General features: G+C 44.3%; 2 long non-coding RNA genes across 4 annotated transcripts in view; one reads left to right on the forward strand and one right to left on the reverse strand.

Moving 5' to 3' along the window:
- LOC147035117 (uncharacterized) overlaps positions 1 to 21,933 on the forward strand; it is a 63,268-nt gene that overhangs the window by 18,404 nt on the left and 22,931 nt on the right. The gene's annotated exons all lie outside the window — the stretch shown is intronic.
- LOC147035118 (uncharacterized) overlaps positions 1 to 21,933 on the reverse strand; it is a 167,704-nt gene that overhangs the window by 8,247 nt on the left and 137,524 nt on the right. The window contains exon 4 of one of the 3 annotated variants that reach the window (XR_015061388.1): positions 1,587 to 2,200. The exons of the other annotated variants lie outside the window; for them this stretch is intronic. This is a non-coding gene — a long non-coding RNA (uncharacterized LOC147035118). Of the gene's footprint in view, positions 1 to 1,586; positions 2,201 to 21,933 lie in introns of those variants that run through there. 3 annotated transcript variants of the gene reach the window in all.

Consider the following 21,933-nt stretch of genomic DNA (forward strand, 5'->3'; position numbering starts at 1 on the left):
TCCTGACATGTAACCTTCTTCAACTATAACAGTGTTTAGTTTGATCTTTTCAGTTATGAATAAAAAAGTTCATTTAGAAAAATTGTTTCTACATCATTTGTAATTAATTTAAATATGGCATTATTGGGAGGGAGTGAATACTTTTACAGGCCACTGTACACATATAGGTTCTTTAGCATTGTATGTGGTTTGTTTTACTATCATAAATGTCTTATATCAAGTTGTGATATCATAGACAAAGTAAAACATAGCTGATAATGTTGTATTAAATATCCCTTTTTCACCCAGCTCAATCCATTCGAGAACAAACGTGTCCATCCGGTAATCCCTTTCTTGTCAACCTTCCAGGTTTCATGCTTACCTACATGCCTCTGTCCATCTTTTCTCTCACCTGTGGAAATACCTCCCTGCATCGGTCCAATCACACATTTTCCCTTCATCCATTATCTCAAATTATCTGCAAAATTATCTCCAAAATATTGCAACTAACCATTATCTCAAATTCTTACCCATGATTTCACTTTACTCTTTATTCTCCAGGATCATATAAATATTTACGTCCGTTGTCCACCTCTTACCCTCTGTCCTCCCTTGCTGTTTAGGAATGCCCTTGCATGACTGTTAGCTCTTTCTAGAGAGGAAAAAGTACCAATGGGTACTTTCAAAATTTTGTTTTTCGCAATATGCACCACCATAGTGACATGTTGAAAAGATAAAGGATAAGTCTCCACATATGTACATCAAAATGACAAGGTAAAAATACAGGCAGTAAAATGTGCTCCTTTTTGACAGCCAATAATGGATTTCTGTTGGCAAATGCCCGCTTGGGAGAATGGAATGTAACAGAAGGAAGTTATTACTGAAAAAGCAAGACATGCTTGTCAACCCATAATCAGACGTGTTGTTTATGTCTGCAAGCACATGACATATTCAGACAGTTGTTCCCACAAAAGAAGTAGTACCTGAATTTCCAGCAGCCAAAGAGTTACATTTGCTTGCTGGCTAACCTACTTCCACATCATCATTCCATCTGAAAACACTCATTTCAACTGTCTCAATTCCAGCCTTTACCAAAAATTCCCATGAGATCTGGTAACGTTCTCATCAGATCTCATGCTAAATTGTCGGATTTCTGAGTAAGAGATGACATAAATTCATTATTATAAAAACAAAGAATGTTGTGTGTGGCATAAGGTTACATATTGTTAGGGGTTTGCCGGCTGGGTCATGAGTGGCCTCTCGAACCCGCTTCCCGACCTTTGACCCTGAAGCTGATGAGCCGCAGATAACTCCGTTGCATGATGAGTTACTAAGCAACGACAGATGCCATCTGAGACTATTAACTTTGGTAAGGTCCTTGCGTCCACTTTCTACATTACCTTCTCGGCAAGCTAATAACCCCAAGATAGGGAACCCTGCTCTCGACGCCTCACCCTGATTTATCAATCAAGTATGGCCGAGCGAAACTGCAAGTGGGACGTCAACATAGTCTGACCATAGCGAATCAGTGGGGTAAAACTCCCATACACTATTTGCACACGAGTGTCTCACCAATGAAGAAAGAGACAAACTTGCAGGTTGGAAATTAAAGGTCTTGTTAAACAAAATCACACATTTTCAACAATGCAGTATCACAAAAGACAGTCTTACCCTTTTACATGTAAGCCCCTTAGACAATCACCTTAACATGAAATATACAGACAGGCACTTAATTCGCTCTGGGAAGTTAGCCAAGTGAAGGTGATAGACAGAAAGATAAAGAAGATGGGGCTTATTGGCAACCCCTTGCTCGCCTGACGCAAGCCTGCAGGCTTATGTGGTCCCAACATGTAAACAGGAGGGGGGGGTGAGGGAGGGGGAAGAGAAAGTGGTGATGTAATGCACCATGTGGGGAGAAATGCCAGTGAATGCTTTACAATGCGTAGAGGAAATCGTGAATGCATATCAGTACCCCTGCTCTGAACGAGTCTAGGGAAAATTGTTGATTGCTCTTTGTGTGTTCCAAGTGAATGATTAGAATTTGGGGAAAGCAAGAAAAAGATTGTGCAAATAATTGTGCAGTAGCCGGTCTGTCCAGGGAATAGATGTCCGCAGCTTGTCAGCGCATGCTCCGTGGCTCGCTCGCACTCGCTCCCGACAGAGTCCATCTGTGCAGTAGCTTGGCCCATTCCTGGATGACTTCTCTGGCATTTGAGATTCCCTGGACACAACACAGATTCAAATTCTGGGTGACCTGAATTTATAAAGCCCTTCACTGAGGCGTGCTCAGTGTCCCAGCACAGTTTGTTCCTCATGGCACGGCCTTTGCAATGGAGCACTGATGTTGCCAGACCATGCTCATTGATTGAGCTCCCGGCTTGGGGACACCATCTTCCGATAACCCCACCCATATGCAGTCCTTCCTGCTCCATCGGGCCCTGGATGTTCTGGTGCTTTCTCCCATTGAAGAGATTCCCACCCCCACCCCATCCCCCCCCCTCCCCCATCCAGTCCGCACCACCTTATTCCGATGGCTATTTGATTTGTCATGTACTGTTGGTTTTGCAATGCATGTTGTTTGCGTGTATGAATGCGCTGTAAATAGGTGTCAGGAAGGAGAGAGATCAAGATGGATGTGGAGAGAGATAAGAAAGGAGATAGAAAAGAGTTACAGAGCGAATTAAAACCTGCTAAACAAACACAATGCATTCCCTGTCCACTGATCCAAGGGGAAAGGTAATCCATCTACACAAAAATACTACTGGAGCATCGAAACTCCAGGGTTCCTTTATGAGTTAGATGTATCTCCTTGGGGTCTTCCAAAATCGCAACAGTATTATACATTTGTATTGATTTGAAGGCTCAAGAGAGAGCTCCAAGGCATCATGTTTGCCTTTTTATTTAGTAAGAGTAAGATCTCTACAACCTGTGAATAAGAGGTTTAACTCATGAGTAAGAGGTTCAAGTAAGGAAGGGTTTATGGGGGTAATAAAGATTGTGGGTAAGGATTGGGGATGACACCTTTTTGTTATGTATTCTGGGTTTGACTGCTGTTTGCAGCTCACTCCCAATATGAATGCAGTCTGCAGCTTTTCCATCGAATTTTTCTTGTTGTTGCGATGAGTGTACTATGTTTGATTGTCCATTGTTGCTATGGCAGTAAAGTTTTGTTTTGCTAATCTTACTGATCATTTGCACATCTACAGCCAAGCAAGAGCTGCCTGCCTCATGGCTATTCCAATCATTAATGCTCTGTTGATATGTTGACCTCAATGGGCAGTGTTCTTTGCATTGATTAATCTTTCATTAGCATAATCATGAATAGGCTCATGCGTCATTGGACTTCAACAAACGATAGAGACATCTAAAACACTCCAAGGTCCAGTGGTACATTTCTTCAGCTCTCTGTGTGGAGAAGCCGGGTATGTATTTTCACAAGATATCGAGGGTCTTCAAATCTGAGTTCACGTGGTCTGTTTCTTTCAATCAGCTCTCAACAGGGGTAGCTGTAGTTGATAAGGCATTGGGAGTTTCCCAACTTCTCAAGAAGCACTCCTTTCCAATAGCTCAATATAAAAAATATTTACCATTCACCCTGAGTTGTTGGTGGTATAAATTCATTTTGCTTCCACTTATTTTCTCTCCTGCCATGTATTAATCCTGGTCTGTCATTGGTTGTTATCTCCATACGTGGATGGGTTTCAGGAGGTGTTTTGAGGCAGTCATTCCAAATAGTGTGCTCCAAATCCAGGCCAGTTCCCAATCCAGTTGTTCCAGATGAACATAAAATTTGTCAAACACTTACAAGTTATGGAAGCTTTACTTTATAGACAAAACTGTTTTGAGGTTTGTGATTAAAATATAGTTGAGTAAACGGTGTTGTAGAATTATTATAACTTGCTAAATTATTATAACTTAGGGAAGATAATTCCCCTAACATAAGGAATTTTAGTGTGACTTTCATGACCCACTCCCACCGGGAGCAATGCTATGCCATACACATTTACAAAGAGAGAATTGTGGTCCCCCACCCTGACCCCATGGGACAAATTTATTTTTTCACCACCTAAAACCCTTCTGCGCACACCCCGAGTATAACCATCAGTTTTCAACTCATTCCGTCCAGGGGTTCAGGAGTGCATAGAAGTCAAACAAACTATTTCTGGATAGCTAAAACTCTTGACTAAGCTCACAGGTGAAGGAAAAGATGAAGACGAACAGCAGCGCAAGCCACCAACTGAAGGGGAGGAACCGGCGCACACATCCAACAATTGGCCACACTACAAGACAAACCAAGTATGCACCAGGCTTTCTCTTATAAAGCCTCATGAAGCCCGTTGTATTATCTTTGTTTGTCTGTTCATTCATTATCCTAGAAGTTATTCTATAAGTTGATTTACAAGATTTACCCAGATGGTCTGATAGCAGATAAGAGTACTGGTGATGGTAATGTAGATGCATAACTGGATATGTTGGAGTTAAACAAAATATTTTTAGTGGCATTGGAAGAGAATGTTGGTTATGACCAGCTTCTCCGCCATTACCTCCTGCTCTTCCTCGGCTCCAATTAGTTCATGTGATCATGTGATTGTGAAGATCAACATCTCTCGAGCCATTCTCAAAAACAGCTTCAGTGCCGGTGAGTCTGGCATTTCATTCTGTCAAACTGGCAGGGACTGCGAGCAGCCATTTAACTACAGGACTGGTCTCCTATATCTACTGCCCCTGGTATTAACTCAGCAGAGGAGTGCTTCCACAGAAACATACTATCCCTTATGCACAGATTCATCCCATAATCTTAGGTTTTCATAGCCACCCTTCTTGCCCATGGCACATTGAATTCTGTCGTGAGGCAGTTGCCATGAAACAACTTACATTCTTCTTCTGGAAGGAAAATCCGACCGAAGACAACCTCAGATCATTCCACAAAGCCCACAAGAAGTGTGTCTCCACTCTAAGGAGAGGTAGAGAACAACATCTGTCCAACCTTAAGATTGAACTTTCAAACTTGTCTTCCTCCTCTAAAACCTGGTGGTGCCTTGTTAAGTCTGTCTCCGAAGTATTCTCCACCTCCATCCTGTCCCTCACTTAAAGTGGCACCACAGCCGACTCCAATTGTGAGAAGGCCGCATGCCACAATTCTGTGTTTGCTTCCAAATCTCGTGTCCCCAACCCCTCGCTCTCTGTAACCACCCGACTGAGTCATACCCAAATACTTAAGAACTCTGTGTCTTTTGAACCTGAGAAGGTGGAGAAGTTTCTGGCAACCCTCAACTTTGATTCTCCAACTGGACCGTCTGCAACTGGATCGGACGACATCAGCCTAAAAACCAACTCTGCTTCTCTTGCACATCCTCCTTCTGGTCTCTTCACACCATAATTTGCCCAAGATCATCTTCCATTTGCTTGGAAGTCAGCCAACATCACTGCATTACATATAAAGGAACAAAAACCAATCCCCTGAACTTCAGACCTAGATTAGTTTACTTCCAATCATCATCAAGACCATGGAATCCATTATCGCAGTTGACAAAATCATTCCTATTCCTCCAATGACATCATCTCAGATTATCAATTATAATTCAGACCACATCACTCGATCTTGGACATGTAGCTTCTGCTCTCCCAACAATGGATGTCAGACATGAGACAAGGGCTGTCTCTCTGGACATATCTTGAGCTTTCAATACAGCCTGGCATCCCATCTTGCTCTCCAAATTCTCTGTATTTGGTGTCCAATGCCAACTCCACACATCTTCCTGACTTCCTCTACTGTCATAGCTAGTGTGGCTTTCAACGGAATTCTTTCATCCCCTCTTCCTCTCCAGGCTGAAGCTCCTCAAGGCAGTGTTCCAGGCCCAGTCCTATCCCTAATCTTCAGCAATGATCTCTCTAACTCTGGAAAATCCTCTACATCTATTTGCTGATTACTCCACCCTCTGGCACGACATCCTTTATCCTTCAGCTCGACAGGCATCAGCATCTTCCCTGTCTTCACACATTAATAACATCACAAACTGGTCAAACACCTGGAATACATATATCTATCTTTTTCTCTTTTTCTTTCTCTCTCTCTCTCTCTCTCTCTCTCTCTCTCTCTCTCTCTCTCTCTCTCTCTCTCTCTCTCTCTCTCTCTCTCTCTCTCTCTCTCTCTCTCTCTCTCTCTCTCTCTCTCTCTCTCTCTCTCTCTCTCTCTCTCTCTCTCTCTCTCTCTCTCTCTCTCTCTCTCTCTCTCTCTCTCTCTCTCTCTCTCTCTCTCTCTCTCTCTCTCTCTCTCTCTCTCTCTCTCTCTCTCTCTCCAAAAGGAACATGTGGCAAAGTCTCCCATCTACTTTCTTAACAACCCTCTCAAAGAAGTTCAGTCACTCAAACTCTTGGGTCTCATGATCTGCTATAATCTTTTTTGGGCAAACCACCTTTCAGAGTAGGTCTCCGAAACAATGCTAAAAGTAAATAATGACAGAATGTTAAATTCACAATCTCTTCCCCCTTTCTTCCCGTTCTTAAAAAAACATTCCTGTTCCCGTTCATTAAGAACAATGTTAAAAGTAAATAAATAAAAAAATGTTTAATTCACAATCTCCGAAGATTCTGTCATGTCACATTCTTCAGTAAAAAATATGGGATAAATAAGCTAAATGAACACATGAGGGAATTGGTAATGGAAATTATAACATACAATTGGAACTCCTCGGACAAAGACCAATTAATGATATGGGTTTTATGATCCTCGGTCGAGTAGTTTAAGAGATAATTGTTGGAAAGACAGCAAAAAATAAACAAACACAATAAGCCTATTCATTCTATGGAATATACATATACATGTACACTGTTGCGGTTATGGAAAGGGACCCCGGGCTGGGGCATTCAACATAAAAGGATTCCCCAGTTCGTTATTTCATAAGTAAATGTGCTTATTCAGGTACCTTCCCCTCGTATGAGGGATGGGGGAAAAAATGTGTTGTGAGTATAAGCATGTTCCATCCCCATTGTGATTTCTCACCTTCTGGAGATTTCCCACTTTCAATACACCCATCCATCCCTCCGCCATGCGTCCGTCCATCCTGCCTTCAACTTTCCATCCATTCAAGTACCTCATCCTTTCACTCCCGAAACTCTATTCCCCCATGATTCCCGAAAAACTTTCACCCTTTACCTTTCAAACCCTGTAAAGCTGGTTCTGGTTGTTGAGCGACGGTGGCGGTTCTTCTTCGGGGTCTCTGCCAACTTTGTCAAAGATACATTTTCTGGTTGTTTTTGTCACGTTTTTCATGTTGTTTTGTTATCTCTGTGTTTACTGTGTGTTTCTAGTTTGGTCTTGTGTTAAAACTTGTGCTGTTGTTCAGTTTTCATCGTCTTTTCATCTTGGGGTTTCATTGAGGCCTACCCTTCTTCCCGTCTGTGTGCACCATGTGTTTGTTGTATTTTCTCCCTATCGCCTTCAGTTTTTTTTTTCACCCACTATCGCTCCATCACTCCCTCGATTCCTTCCAACGATACCGCTCTTTCATGCCTTAAATATTTTTTTAAATGATGATAATAATATTTTCCCTTCTCTCCTTTCCCTCATGAAACCATGTGACTTCCTGTACGGACTCTTCTTCCTCATTTTTCCTTGCCTTCCACATTTCAAATCCCACTTTGATCACCACTCACATTCACGACTTTTTCTTCAATCTCTTCCTTTACTCTGCTTACTCTTCCCTAATCTTCAAAAAAAAAAACCCAAAAAACCGTCTCTTCAAATGTTTCGACTTATCTCTGCTGTGCTCTTCTTGTTCTTCAAACACCTGAGTTATTTTCTACCTTTATTTCATTCCTTGTTGAAAAATTCCATCCCTTACGAAGCTTCCTTTCATCACTTTGTCAATTCTTCTGCATTCCATCCATCTTCCAATGTATTTAAACAAATCTCTGAACGACAAATTTTAAAAATCACACTTTGCAACACTTGTTCACTGATCTCCTTGCTGATGACTCTGCCCTCTGCCGTACCATCTGTCATCCCTCAGATCGGCAAGCAGCAGCCTCTTCACTCTCTGGAGATCTGGATAAAATCACAAGCTGATCCAACACGTGGAACATGTCTTTCAACCCGGACAAATGTCACACTCCCACGATGTCTCGCCAAAAGTACCATCTGGAAAACACCCCATCGACTCTCTCAACAATCCTCTTGAAGAAGTCATTTCATTCAAGCTTCTGGGTCTCACTATCTGCCATGATCTTTCCTGGGAAAGCCACATTTCCAAGCTGGCCTCCAAAGCCAGTCGCCGACTGGGAATCCTCCGTCATGCAAAGTCCTTCCTCGGCCCACCTGAGCTCCTGACCACATACAAAGCTTCTGTCCGCAGCCTGATGGAGTACTGCTCTCCCCTCTGGGATGATACTTTCGCCTCATACCTTTCTTGGCTTCACAATGTGGAGACCAAGGCTTTTAGGATTATTGGTATCTCCCGTAATGAAGCTGAGTCTTTGGGTCTCTCACTCTCTCACCACAGGCAGGTCGGTGGTCTTTCTGTCTTCTAAAGTCTCCTCTCTAGCCTCGCCCCCCCCCCTTTGCTCTGTCTGTGATCTGTCCCCCCTATACTTCTGCAGGGCGCTCAAGGTCTGCCAACAATCCCCTTCTGGTAAAACTACCAAAATCAAGAATCACTGCTCACCTTAACTCTTTCATTCCTCTTTTTTTCTAGCCTCTGGAACAAACTCCCACACTCTCTTCAATCTCACTCTTCCCTGCAGGTCTTCGAAACAGTTGTTCATCACCGTCTCTTGTCTTTCTTCCCCCATCCAAAATCATGATCTTTTCTTCCCCCATTAATCCACCCCAAACCCACCTCCTTCAACTGCAAATTCCCTACTTTCCTTCCTGAAAGTCCCTGTAGTGTGGTGAAAGTCCCTGGTGACATTAGCGCTGCCAGTACCATCAGCAGGCAAGGCAATGCCCATGTGTTCAAAACTAATGATAAATGCCAACACCACAACTGTTAGAAACACTAATGCCACGATTGGCAGAAACACTAATGCTACTTCTGTTGGAAACACGAACACTGTGCTCTCAGGTGTGGCTCAGGCGCACAAATGTGTCAGAGCCGTCCCGCTGGGCCAATGGAGATGCGACACGAGCGGGTAAGAGGGGGCCTCAAGAGCCTTTGCCACACCTCGCTCCAGGCTCAATAAAAGACGAGAGAGTGAACGAACAGTTGTCAGTCTGGGATCTGCAATAATCAGTGATTCATCAATCATCGCTCAGTCTGTGGTCTGCGGTCGGATGAATCACAAGCTGTTGGATGACTGTGGCATTACGAGTTATTGATTGGACAAGTGTGTGGACACCAGGCTGACCAAAGGGGTTCTGAGGGCAGACGCAGCATGCGGTCATCAGCCGCGGCAGCTCCAGAACACAAACACGACATTCCTGACACTGCACTGACATCCGCGTTGCATTTCCCTTCCTTCTCTCCATTCCATACCCTTCACTTTCACTTTGGTGAACACCAAGCCCCGATCTTCATCTCCCTCTCTCTCTCTTCCTCACTACTTTCCCCATGTGATTGTGTGGCATGCCTGTCCATCCTTAGATAACTGAGAATGTGTAAGGGGATCTTCTCTGATATGGGTAAGCTTTTCTTGTGTTTCTAATCTCTGCATATGCCTTATGAATTGTGATTGAAAATAAGTTCTTTTCAACTGTGCCTGTAAATATGTGCCTTTCGTTGAACTTTGGTAAACTCTTTCAAATCTGCCGGGTTGTCTTTTCCTTCATTGGTTTGGCATTGCATGTACATAATCCATAGATGGGAAGGCACCCAATCAATATGCTCCATGAGGTCACCGATTCACACCAATGGTTTCGCTCGGCTGTATGTAATAAGTAGGTAGGGTATGGAGTCGAGAGCGTGGTTATCCAGTTGTAGTAAATAAGTCATAGAGCAAGGTTACATGACTGTGGACGTGAGGACCCTACCGGATTTAATTGTCTCAATCAGTGTATGTGGTTGCATAACCTGTCATTCGCAGAGTTATCTGTGGTTTGCAGCCTCAGGTTGGGAGGTCAGGCAAGTGGATCTGAGAGATGCCTCGTGAACCCCACTACCCATGTCGACCCTGAAACCACAATACATTTACATATACAGTATATATATATATATATATATATATATATATATATATATATATATACATATATATATATATATATATATATATATATATATATATATATATATATCAAGAAGTCAGGAGACTTGTTATGTCGGGATGGCCGATGGCCTGGACACTCCATTGGCTCAAACAACATAAATCCTCGACGAAAATACACCAATATAAAACTTAGAAACCTATAACTTACCTTCCCCTCATCTGCCGAGAATTCTCCCATCTGATAACACTTAAAATTTGGGACATCATCGCTGAACAAGAAAAATGAGAAACCCAAAAGTGCTCATTTGTCATTATTCTTATTCTTTTCTGACAGCTCAACTCAATACTGGTTTAAGCTACGAACTTGGTTTAAACACCAATCTACTTCATTTTATAGTGGGAGAGCGCAAATTGATCGGAATTTTAATAGCTGGAAAGGATTCCATGAAAAGTACGCAAAACTGCATTCCTTTGCAAAGGAATAGGAAGGGACCATTGGGGTGGGCGGGACGACAACTGTCAATCAGCCTGATGGAGGCGGGCTGCTGGACACATTTGTCCAAGGGCCAATCAGACCTATGTGGCTGTGGTTCACAATGGAATATAATCAGTCCTGTCACCCTGTCTGTGCAAGGCAGTCACGGGGCCAATAGACAGCAACAACACACATATATCTCTATAAGGTTAGATCTTTAGAATGTTATAAGGTTAGATCTCGGTTATAAGGTTAGATCTAACTCTTTAGAATGTTAGATCGTGTATAAAGTATGTACAGCAAAAATACAATGTGAGCATGTCGATAAAGTTTGTATGACAAAATTTGTAAATCAGGAGAACATCTTCATACAAGAAAAAAAAACATTAAAATTTTTTGAAACATAGAGGGATGAAATCTAAAAAAAAAAAAGAAGCAAACAAGGGAGGAATGGCACCACAATCCTCTTACGCATGACCATCACGACATCATTTGACATTTTACTTTTGTTGTGGGATTGTGATGGAACAACGTCAAAAGATATTGTGATGCTAAACCACAAGAGGATTGTGGTGTCGTATTGTGGCATTGTAATGTGGTGTAATTTTTCATTGTTATTTTTATTCTTCATCCATCAAACAACCACTACGAACTCCGCAGCCACAGTCACCACCCTGGACGCCCACCTCTGTCCTTCGAAGATATCAAGGATCCATGGACGCTACCTACCATTATAGATGCTTGTGTTTGGAACGTTTTGGAATGAAGCTTGAAGCGCAAGTATGCGCTGGAATCCACTCAACATTGCCTGGATAGCCCTTGCACTCCACTCAATCATGACCTCCATTTGGTGTGCAGATAACATTCATGGCAAGAAAGCACCCCCAGAAGCCAGCGCCCCATTTTAACCTTAGAGCTCCAAGTGTGGCTGGATTCGGGGGGAAACGGGGCCATTTTCGGCATCGGTTCCTCATAGGAGCAGGGCTAATACTTGGAAAAATGTCCATGCACCAATGGAGGCACTGAGGAATGTCGACCAACCGTCCTGATCTGAATTTGGGTTCTTCACTCACCAGACATCTATAAAATACTCTGCAAAGGAGTCGTAGTAGTTCTCTGAGTTCTGGGTTGCTGGACAGAGACACTTTTGGTTTGGTCGACAGTCCGGGGTGGAAGACAGGGTTAAGCATGTGGAGCAGAGCTCTCGGTGGGTGAGAAAACCAAGCGTCAGACCGATAACAGTTATCAGATTATTCACAGTTACACTTACAGACTTTCTCACACTTCATTGCAGATATGCCTGGTGTTGGCTTAATGGTTAGTGTGGTGGGCTTGGGACCCTAAGGTCCTGAGTTCAAATCCTGTTTGGCTGTTGAATTAATACCAGGTGGGGTTTACTCACTCTGTCATCCTTTTGAGGTTTGCAAAATGAGTGCCAGCTTGCTGGTATCCTGTGTCAGAGTGGTGACCTGTCCAGGATTGTGCCCAGTAGCCTAGGAGACTGCTTTGGCAGCACCGATGCTCTGCACAGTCTGGTCCCAATGTATGGATGGATTGGGAGGTTATCTTTTCATGCAATCTGTCTTGTCTGTTGTGGATGCAATAGAGCAATCAGTGAGGGCAAGTCCTGACAACTGTTCTTTTCAGTAACCCCACAGATACACACTTTCCATATTTCCTTCTCTGCACCTCATCTGAATTCCATTGCACCTCATCGCACTTTCTCAAATCATGCACCTAAGCTACCCCCAGTTTTCTTCCCTCCTCCCCCTCCTTTGCAACTGGGAAGCATGGGCCCATCAGCAGCACCAGGTACTAAAGAGGTCATCAACCCCTCCGTCTTTCAGTGTTGCTCTCTAACTTTCCTCGGGGTATGTTTCTGATGGTGCCTGTCTTGTATAGAGTAAAGTTAAGATTGTAGAAGTTATTTACATCAGTATAAGTCTAAACTGTGTCCTTTATTGTGTGTCTGTAAATATTTGCATGCTCTTTACTTCATTTATTATTATAAATTGGTTGTGTATAAATGTACCCAGCTTGTCCTGTCTTTTCCTCCATTGGTCCAGCAAAGTCTGCAGGTTGGTGTTCGCCAGGAAATTCTACCCTACATGATTTTCTCTTGTTAGCCAGCACACACTCACTGTATCGCTCAGCAGTAATCTGGGTGTGCGTTGAGGGCACGAGATTTCACTTGTTGCGGCCATCCACAGGCAAGGCATTTTGCGAAGTAGCATAACCTTGCCAGGATTGACAGTACCAATCGGCATTCGTGGTTGCTTAACAACCCGCCAGTGCGTGGAGTTATCTGTTGCCGGCGGCCTCAGGACAGGGCGTCCAGGAGAGACCCGAGTGCTTCCCTTGTGGCGAGCCTCGAATCCCAGATCCACACCAATATATATGAATTAAAGGCGATGCGATGTGGATACGAAATAGCAAACTAAAAGAATTTACTTAGCCTCTGAAAAGCAGGCACCTGCTCACAATGCTGCACTGGTCTGCAGGATAGAAGTGTTCATTTTTATGGTGGCAGAGACTGCTTCTCTTTCTGATGAGTTAACCTTCAATGTCACTGCTGCAGCTGATGATCGAATCCAAATAGAGTGAACCATGATGAATAAGAAATTCCGAATAATTTTTTGAATGTTTCATATCGCAACAGAATGCATGCATGCTGAAGTGCATTGTGAATAAGCTGCACACCTTTGATTGATCAACATCCCCAGACCTGATGAGAAACTTTCATAAGGGAATGCTGTTTGTGATGCCTTTTGGAATCAAAATCAAAGAATATTTTCAGAAGATAATTTTTTCATTCGATACCACTGGAATCTCCATTTGGAATGCTATTCAACAAGTTGTTGGTTATTCTGCATTATATTTGACGATGATCACATCACAAACAGTAGGGGGCAGCAAAGTATATGTCCTATATTTTGGAAAGGTGACCAACACTGTCGTTACTCAATTCACAAAGAAAGTTGATAATGAGCATAGACCTCTAAAGTCAGTCACACGAGTCACAGTCGATAAATTAAAGGCTGGAAATATGACATTCCACAACTTGTCTTATGACTTCAAACAGGCATTTGTTCTGCTGCAACAAGCAGCAACCAAAGGTCATGATGGAAATTAACTTGGTACGTCTCCAAATATCATCTGTTGATTCTGGAAGTGATTCCAGACAACTGGAGCTCTTTCTGAATAACACTATCTGCATGCTCAGTCTCTATACAAAGTAGCAAAATATGTACACATACATGTTTCAGCTCAAAGATATTAAATATTTATTCCAGTTTTGCTTTTATAATAAACTTAGAGAATGCCACAGGGGTGCCATATGTCTGCCCTGTAAACAGTCACGAGCAAAGTTAAGTATTGCACTCAGAGACCATCAGTTCACACTTTTCAGGCAGTTCTTACACTTTGTGGATATACAGCTCGTCTGCTGATATGAATGCAGCTTTTTATTGGGTCAACCATCAAAGGCCTCACCAACGTTTTGTGTAAAACACTTTGAAGGGCTTTTCTCCTTAAATGGGTTGGCCTGTGTGGTTTTGTTTTCCATCTGAGGAAGGACATAGCTGCCATTGAAATGGTACAGCATAGAGCAACTACATTCGGGGCTAGCTCGACGAAGCTACGAGCAGAGGTTGAAGTTTAAAAGAAATGATTGCCTGGGGATCTGATAGAGAGGCTGAAAATAATGAAGGATACAGACAAAATTTGTTCAGATGAGTTTTTCAGCAAAATGGACAGTGACAAGACCAGAGGCCACAGCTTGAGAGTAAAGAGGAGAGTTAAGACAGTAGTAAGGCAGGGTTCATATCCTCAGAGTAGTCAATGCATGTAACCCCAAAACCCAGGATCATTGCTCACCTCCACTCATTTCTTCGTCCTTCCACCCCACCCCCCCAAACCTATGGAACCAACTTCATCCTCCTCAATCTCATTCTTCCCTCCAGGTTTTCAAGACAGCTGTTCACCACATCTCACATCATTCCCAATCCAAGACCATGAACATTTTTACCCTCGTTAACCCCACCCCCCATTCCAACCCCAATCCCTCCTGAGCCTCATTTTCTGTATCCATCTTGTCCACCCCATGCATCCTCTCCTGCCCCTCATTCCTCCCCACACCCATTGTTTGTCTGCCTCCCTCTGTCTTGGCCTGCGGCTCTGCTGTTGGTGCCCCCCCCCCCTCTCTGCTGTTTTTTTTGTCCTGTTGCATCCTAATCTGATAAGTGAACTGTACTAGCTCTTCCACAAGCCTCGACTGTGTGTATCCAAAAAAAACCCACGTACTATGATTATTTGTAACTGGCTGCCAACGTGCTAGTAGTCCACGTGGAAGTGTATTGGTGTCTATTTGTCTCTTAGTCCTGCATGTAATACAGTAGGTGTGCCGGCCCCTTCATGTGCCTTAGGTAGAGTAAAAAATACATAAAACTCAGGTTGGTCATTTTTTTCCCCCTTATTCAAGGTTGAAACACAAGATGACAAAGGCTGGAAGCTCATGATACTGAGAGTGGGGCAGTGAAGAATGGATGGACGTAGAGTGAATGGAAAAAGATAGAATCTGTCAAAAAGGGTAGGAATTGGAAAGTGAAAGATATGGCCACGGGATGGCACGTCTGGGGAAGGGTGAGGAGTGGTGGGGCTGGTTGGTCAGCAGGTGTTGATATGATCCATACATATTCACAATGGAAAAATGTCAAGATGGCATGACATGGCATTCTGATGCTATCTTGAAGCACTGAAGAAAGCAGAGATAGGATATGACGAACACAGAAAGAAGATTCCACTAGTGAGAGAAAAGGCAAGGAGATGAAGGAGTGGAGGTGTGCGCAGTGTTGGGACTTTGGCAAGTTTGTGCTGGTCAGGGCTGGAGAGCTGGAAACTCAGGAGGTAACAGGAGAGTGGTAGCTCCAAATCTGTCCTTGCATGTCAATCTTCATGTGAAAGTTTACTGAAACAGAATTTACGTTTTTGAAATCTTTATTTGTCGATTGAACATTTCTGTATCAAAATGATTGTTTAGTCTTTGTAGGCCATTACATTTCATCCTCAAGATGTTTCTTTCATTTAAAAGTGTCCACATTTTCTGAGGTGGCTGTTCTCCACCGGCAGTGTTCGAAATAAAAGAACATTTCTTTATTTTGACCATAAATGATGACAAAACATCGGTATATGTTCAAGTCTGGATTGTATCTGACTTGGAAGTGCTCGGTTTCCCAAAATGTCATCCTTCCTGATTTTCATGGAGTTTTTCTCCTGGTTGATAGCAGTGTAATATTATGACATCTTTCTCTTGTTAGAATAGTTGTAAGGCAGTGAGGGGTCTTTCACTCAGAGTCCTATGTGGTCTCCGTGGAAAGGTAGTGGCAGCAGAAATAATATAGTTTTTAAACTGAATGAGATAAGTATCTCGTAGTCGTGGGGATCTGCCTTATGGTAGGAGTGCTGCCAAAGCAGTTTCATGGTAAACATTACAGTGGATAGTTTGCCTTTGCTTTCCCAACGGTAGTCAGAGCAGGGATTTGTCATTTGTTCAGGGTCCTGTTGATAACTCGCCGATGCTTGTGAAAGACCCCGTGAGATCTTTAGCATCCAGCAGCTAATGTCGGCAGACAAGATGCCCAATTTAAAGTCCATCACACTCATCGATGCCTCATCCTGCCAACAAATCAGCAGGATGACAGTTTATAGTCGGGTCGAGATTCAAGCCGAGGCTAGACAAATTTGAGGTGAGTGTGCTTACCTTTCGGCCATCTTGCCAGCTGCGAGTGTCGTCCCATCTGAAACTAGAACGGCATTTGGCGGAGCGCATACCTCCGCCAGGCTGAAAGGTTTATGTTTTGTACTCAACTGATAGGTCGGATATAGATCCGTGTACCTTTTGCAAAATCGAATCAGCTTGCTCTTGTCACACACCCAAGGTGACAACCAAGTGTTGTCCAAATCCGTCCAATACCGTTTTGAGATATCCCGCTCACAGAGAGACAGCCAAAACAAACAGGGCGGAAACATCATCTCCTTCCACCATCGGTGGCGGAGGTATAAAGGCACTCCATGATATAACTCTCTGCTGATGAAGGATGACCAATTAAACATTTGGATTCTATCAGGATTCGAACCCAGCTTCGTTTCGGAGTGAAGCAACACAAATCACTCCTTCACAGGTTAAGTTCGTTGAATGTCATTTTTGGTCCATTGTCACAATGAGTGTCTGATTGAACTCGACCGGTGTTTGCGCTCAGTTACTGATGCTATACTCACAAATTTACATGAGTGAAGGTCACAGGGAAATCCCTACCGTTTTGCCAAAGGTTTTTTTTTTTCTCTGGCTGGCATTGGTGACTTTCTCCAATTTATGGCTTATACATGGACGTTCAAAAATTACTTCCAATCCATCCATCCACTGGGACCATACTCTGTGTAGAGCGTTGGTGCTGCCTAAGCAGTCTCCTTGGCTATTGGGTACAATTCTGGACGGGTCGCCACTCCGACACAGGATACCAGCATGCTGGCACTCATTTTGCCGACCTCGGAAGGATGACAGGCAGAGTCAACCCCACCTGGTATTAATTCAACAGCCGAGTGGGCTTTGAACTTAGGATCCTCAGATCCTAAGCCCACCACTCTAACCATTAAGCCAACACCAGGCATACTTCCAATGAGATATTCACAATACCCCAAGAACCACCAACGTCTTTTTGTGCTTTTGTTTTTCAACATGTATGAACATAATTAGTCATAAAAGTATTTTTCTAATACTTAACGTAACATACATTGAAATAAAATTTTGGCTTTTCTTCGTGCGTCGTGATTATGTCATTCGTATAACTTTTTAGATATTTCTCTGAAACTGTCAATAAAAATAATAATAATAATAATAATAATAATAACATGAGTTCCCTTTTCAAGGAACTTCAACAGAAGAGGAGACCATTCGGCCCATCAGGCCTGTGCAATGGTTGCCAACCTATGGTCGTCTGGCCATACTGTATCCTTTTTAAAATGCTGAACATCAAGCACATATCACTTTAATGGTCTTTGGTACGATTCGGCCAGAGGTCGAACCACCGACCTCCCAGACCCAGAGCGGACGCTCTCCCGTTACGCCACTGAGTCTGTGAAACAAGTCTCTCCATCGCATCTGTAGGTCATACTGTGGTTGTCAATGGTGGTTAATGTTTGCCATGTAAGGAATGGGATTTTTATGCTCGTAGTTGCCATGTGCAGGAGAACATGATCCATGCAGTGTTGACCTGTAAAGTCTCTGAGGGTCACACGAAAGATTGCCCGTGAAAAGCATCGCATCAAATGCCCTCCCCGAAACCGTGACACAACCGCACCAAATGTCCCTTCTATCTGCACATAATTTGGTGGCACAAAGTTATTCTGTAATTACGATAAACCTTGGCAGTGCCATGAAAGCACCAAAGCATAAAATAGGATTAGTCACATCATAATAGACCAATTATAATCACGTGTCTTTCATGCAATATAATGAGAATGGCAGTTTACTTGGAATGAATGGACTGTGGCACACTTCCACCAAACAAGTGTGTTTCTCCTTTCACACCAGAGGCACGGGGGAGGATATTGTTGCGAGTTCGGAGGGAATGATCTGATATATCGATTTTGCACATAGGTGTGGACTTGTAGCATTTGCTTCACGCGTTCGCTGTATGAGATTGCGGAAACTTTTGTCTCACCTAGATTGTGTTTGGCTGAACCTTACCATACAAAAACTAAAATATAAGTAAAGTTCTCTTCGATCTCATTCTTCCCTCCAGGTCTTCAAGACAGCTGTTTGCCACCATCTCAGATCGTTCCCAATCCAAAACCATGATCTTTTCTACCCTCGTTAACCCAACCCAATCCCAAATTTCAGGTTTTCCCTCCTTGGACTTTCCTTATGTGTCCATCTTGTCCACCCCATGCATCCTCTCCTGCCACCATTACTCCCCACACCCTTTGCTTTTTCAAGTCTCCCTCTATCTTGGCCTTCTGCTTTGCTGTTGGTGTCCCCCCCTTTCTGCTGTTACTTTTGCATCCTGTTATGTCCTGATCCGTTCAGTATACTAGCTCCTCCACAAGCCTCGACTATGTGTCCAACAAACCAAAAGTAAACCACCAGGAAACACAACTATTGCAACAATAACAATCTGAACTAATCGTGTACCAGATCCGAACAGAATGAAAGTAGTCGGAAGCTCAATCGTTGTTTCAAAGCCATGATGAAATGGCTTTTACTTTCGGATGTGATTGGGGATGACACAAGGGGGGGGGGGGTGCTGAAGGCCTCCACCTCATTTGCCATTTGTGCGAGAGTGCTCAGATGTGGTCTCACATGCCATTTGCCCAATACCCCCACAATGATAGAGACAGCTAGACAGGTAGGTAAGATGGGGATGTAATGTTTGGATGATGCCAACGATTGATGACCGACTTCCTGTGAAGACAGATTCCAGGAGCCATCTCGATATTGGCGATCCAGTGACAATGGAGCAGACCAGGTTAACCGTAGCTGGAAGCACTTGAAAGTGGCCATGGGTTTGATAGCTCAAAAGCAAAAAGCTTGACCGGTGTGGTACCAGGATGACATCCAGATGATCTTGCAACACATTGGTGACCTTTCCACCGTGGTATGGCCGAAGAGGGCACAGCAGGGAAGTGTCCCAAGGCGAGGAGGAGCAACAACACTATGTTTCACCTGAGGAAATTTAAGCTAAGTCTGTCTCATTACCTAATCTTTGTGCTGCCAATATGTTCGAATTAAAGCTACAATCAGCAAGCTTGATTCAATTGGAAGAAAAAATGAACATTTAAAAGGATCTCTCTCTCTCTCTCTCTCTCTCTCTCTCTCTCTCTCTCTCTCTCTCTCTCTCTCTCTCTCTCTCTCTCTCTCTCTCTCTCTCTCTCTCTCTCTCTCTCTCTCTCTCTCTCTCTCTCTCTCTCTCTCTCTCTCTCTCTCTCTCTCTCTCTCTCTCTCTCTCTCTCTCTCTCTCTCTCTCTCTCTCTCTCTCTCTCTCTCTCTCTCTCTCTCTCTCTCTCTCTCTCTCTCTCTCTCTCTCTCTCTCTCTCTCTCTCTCTCTCTCTCTCTCTCTCTCTCTCTCTCTCTCTCTCTCTCTCTCTCTCTCTCTCTCTCTCTCTCTCTCTCTCTCTCTCTCTCTCTCTCTCTCTCTCTCTCTCTCTCTCTCTCTCTCTCTCTCTCTCTCTCTCTCTCTCTCTCTCTCTCTCTCTCTCTCTCTCTCTCTCTCTCTCTCTCTCTCTCTCTCTCTCTCTCTCTCTCTCTCTCTCTCTCTCTCTCTCTCTCTCTCTCTCTCTCTCTCTCTCTCTCTCTCTCTCTCTCTCTCTCTCTCTCTCTCTCTCTCTCCTCTCTCTCCAACCTCTCTCTCTCTCTCTCAACCTCTCTCTCTCTCTCCAACCTCTCTCTCTCTCTCAACCTCTCTCTCTCTCCAACCTCTCTCTCTCTCTCCAACCTCTCTCTCTCTCTCCAACCTCTCTCTCTCTCTCTCCAACCTCTCTCTCTCTCTCTCCAACCTCTCTCTCTCTCTCCAACCTCTCTCTCTCTCCAACCTCTCTCTCTCTCCAACCTCTCTCTCTCTCTCCAGCCTCTCTCTCTCTCTCCAACCTCTCTCTCTCTCTCTCTCCAACCCTCTCTCTCTCTCTCCAACCTCTCTCTCTCTCTCTCCAACTCTCTCTCTCTCTCCAACCTCTCTCTCTCTCTCTCTCTCCAACCTCTCTCTCTCTCTCCAACCTCTCCTCTCTCTCTCTCTCCAACCTCTCTCTCTCTCTCCAACCTCTCTCTCTCTCTCCAACCTCTCTCTCTCTCCAACCTCTCTCTCCTCTCTCTCTCTCTCCAACCTCTCTCTCTCTCTCTCTCCAACCTCTCTCTCTCTCTCCAACTCTCTCTCTCTCTCTCCAACCTCTCTCTCTCTCCAACCTCTCTCTCTCTCTCCAACCTCTCTCTCTCTCTCTCTCTCTCTCTCTCTCTCTCTCTCTCTCTCTCTCTCTCTCTCTCTCTCTCTCTCTCTCTCCAACCTCTCTCTCTCTCTCTCCAACCTCTCTCTCTCTCTCTCTCTCTCTCCAACCTCTCTCTCTCTCTCTCCAACCTCTCTCTCTCTCTCCAACCTCTCTCTCTCTCTCCACCCTCTCTCTCTCTCTCCACCCTCTCTCTCTCTCTCCCACCTCTCTCTCTCTCTCCCACCTCTCTCTCTCTCTCCCCCCTCTCTCTCTCTCTCCACCCTCTCTCTCTCCAACCTCTCTCCCTCTCACCACCCTCCCTCTCTCTCTCCAACCTCTCTCTCTCTCTCCAACCTCTCTCTCCCTCTCCACCCTCTCTCTCTCTCTCCAACCTCTCTCTCTCTCTCCAACCTCTCTCTCTCTCCAACCTCTCTCTCTCTCTCCAACCTCTCTCTCTCTCTCTCCAACCTCTCTCTCTCTCTCTCCAACCTCTCTCTCTCTCTCTCCAACTCTCTCTCTCTCTCTCTCCAACCTCTCTCTCTCTCTCCAACCTCTCTCTCTCTCTCCAACCTCTCTCTCTCTCTCTCCAACCTCTCTCTCTCTCTCCAACCTCTCTCTCTCTCTCCAACCTCTCTCTCTCTCTCCAACCTCTCTCTCTCTCCAACCTCTCTCTCTCTCTCTCCAACCTCTCTCTCTCTCTCCAACCTCTCTCTCTCTCTCTCCAACCTCTCTCTCTCTCTCCAACCTCTCTCTCTCTCTCCAACCTCTCTCTCTCTCTCCAACCTCTCTCTCTCTCTCTCCAACCTCTCTCTCTCTCTCCAACCTCTCTCTCTCTCTCCAACCTCTCTCTCTCTCTCCAACCTCTCTCTCTCTCTCTCCAACCTCTCTCTCTCTCTCCAACCTCTCTCTCTCTCTCCAACCTCTCTCTCTCTCTCCAACCCTCTCTCTCTCTCTCCAACCTCTCTCTCTCTCTCCAACCTCTCTCTCTCTCTCCAACCTCTCTCTCTCTCTCTCCAACCTCTCTCTCTCTCTCCAACCTCTCTCTCTCTCTCCAACCCTCTCTCTCTCTCTCCAACCTCTCTCTCTCTCTCCAATCTCTCTCTCTCTCCAACCTCTCTCTCTCTCCAACCTCTCTCTCTCTCTCCAACCTCTCTCTCTCTCTCCAATCTCTCTCTCTCTCTCTCCAATCTCTCTCTCTCTCTCCAATCTCTCTCTCTCTCTCCACCCTCTCTCTCTCTCTCCAACTCTCTCTCTCTCTCCAACCCTCTCTCTCTCTCTCCATCCTCTCTCTCTCTCTCCAATCTCTCTCTCTCTCTCTCCAGTCTCTCACTCTCTCTCCAATCTCTCTCTCTCTCTCCACCCTC

This window comes from Eptatretus burgeri, chromosome 1, assembly GCF_056783735.1.
Source record: "Eptatretus burgeri isolate ZD-2024b chromosome 1, Ebu_testis_v1, whole genome shotgun sequence".
Classification (NCBI taxonomy): domain Eukaryota; kingdom Metazoa; phylum Chordata; class Myxini; order Myxiniformes; family Myxinidae; genus Eptatretus; species Eptatretus burgeri.